At 37.8% G+C, this 1,766-nt stretch overlaps 1 pseudogene; it reads left to right on the plus strand.

The window, feature by feature from the left end:
• The first annotated feature begins 702 nt into the window (after positions 1 to 702).
• Positions 703 to 905, plus strand: LOC131503358 (U2 spliceosomal RNA; annotated as a pseudogene).
• Positions 906 to 1,766: the final 861 nt, after the last annotated feature.

The following is a 1,766-nucleotide window of genomic DNA, read 5'->3' on the forward strand; positions in this document are numbered from 1 at the left end:
ATAAAGTCACTGGTTGGCAATAATTTCAAAATTTTCATCTCATGTGCATAAGCTAGAGATATAATATTGCCTTTCTAAAGGTAGTTATTTGAGTTAAACTCTTTTCTAACCCATGGGTGCCTGGCTGGCTCAATTGGAAGAGCATGCAACTCTTGATCTAGGGGTCGAGAGTTTGAGCCCCATGTTGGGTGTAGAAATTACTAAAAAACAAATAAGCTAGGTGCACCCGGCAGCTCAGTCAGTTAAGCAACTCTTGATTTTGGCTCAGATCATGATCTCGCGATTCATAGGTTCTAGCCCTGCATGGGGCTCTGTGCTCATGGTGCAGAGCCTGCTTGGGATTCTCTGTCTCCCTCTCTCTCTCCCCCTCCCTCACTCGTACTGTCTCTGCCTCTCTGAAAATAAATAAATAAACTTAAAAAAATATTAAAATATAACCAAAAAAATAACACTTATAAAGGGGCCCCTGTAAACATAACAACACAAGAAACAACAGGTGTTGGTGAGGATGCAGAGAAAGGGGAACCCTCCTGCACCACTGGCGGGAACGCAAACTGGTGTAGCCACTCCAGAGAACAGTAAAGAGGTTCTCAAAAAACTAAAAATATGATCCAGCAATTGTACTACTAGGTATTTACACAAAGGACACAAAATACAGATTTGAAGGGGCACATGCACCCCAATGTTTAGAGCAGCATTATCATCGATTCTTGGCCTTTTGGCTAAGATCAAGTGTAGAGCAGCATTATCAACAGCAGCAAACCTACGGAGACAGCCCAAATGTCCATCAACTGATGAATGGATAAAAAAGAAGTGGGGTGTGTGTGTGTATGTATGTATGTATGTATATGTATATATACATATATATATATATATGTATGCATATATATATATATATATATGCACAATGGAATATTACTCAGCCACTAAAAAGAATGATATCTTACCATTTGCAACGACATGGATGGAGCTCAACTGTATTATGCTAAGCAAAATAAGTCAGAGAAAGACAAATACCATATAATTTCACTCATATGTGAAATTTTAAAAACAAAACTGATGAACATATGGAAAGGGGGGAAAAAGAGCAGAGGGGGAAACAAACCACAGGGGACTCTTAGCAAAAGAGAACAAACTGAGAGTTGACTGAGGGACAGGTGGGAAATGGACTAGAAGGCTGATGGATATTAAGGAGGGCACTTGTGATAAGCACTGGGCATTGTATGTAAGTGAGAAAACACTGAATTCTACTCCTAAAACCAATATTGCACTGTATGTTAACTGAAATTTAAATAATAAAGAAAAAGAAATTGACAGTAAAAAAAAAATACATAAGGGGCACCTGGCTGGGTTAGTCGGAAGAACGCTCGACTCTTGGTAACATTGGGTGCAGAGATTACTTAAATAAGTAAGTAAACTTAAAAACTTTCTCCAACTCACACTTTTCTAATTGGTCTAAGATACATTGATCACATTTACTGTGACATCCAAATCCACTCCTAAGAGATTGGTAGTATTACCTAGCATTAGTATATTTATAGCTTCTTGGACTGAGAGCTGAACATGTATGTACATAAAGTTGGAGCCTGCCTGTTGTTTGTGTACATTCACATATAATTTTGACCAATACAAGAAAACTAGACAGAAAGAGGTCCAAAAGAGTGTATTTCAGATATTAATTTTAGATCTCTCTTGCTATGGACTTCATAAATGAAATTATTTCTTAAAATCATCAGTCTACCCACACTCTTCTCATTCTTTGTCTC

The sequence above is a fragment of the Neofelis nebulosa genome, chromosome X, assembly GCF_028018385.1.
Source record: "Neofelis nebulosa isolate mNeoNeb1 chromosome X, mNeoNeb1.pri, whole genome shotgun sequence".
In the NCBI taxonomy this organism is placed as follows: Eukaryota; Metazoa; Chordata; class Mammalia; order Carnivora; family Felidae; genus Neofelis; species Neofelis nebulosa.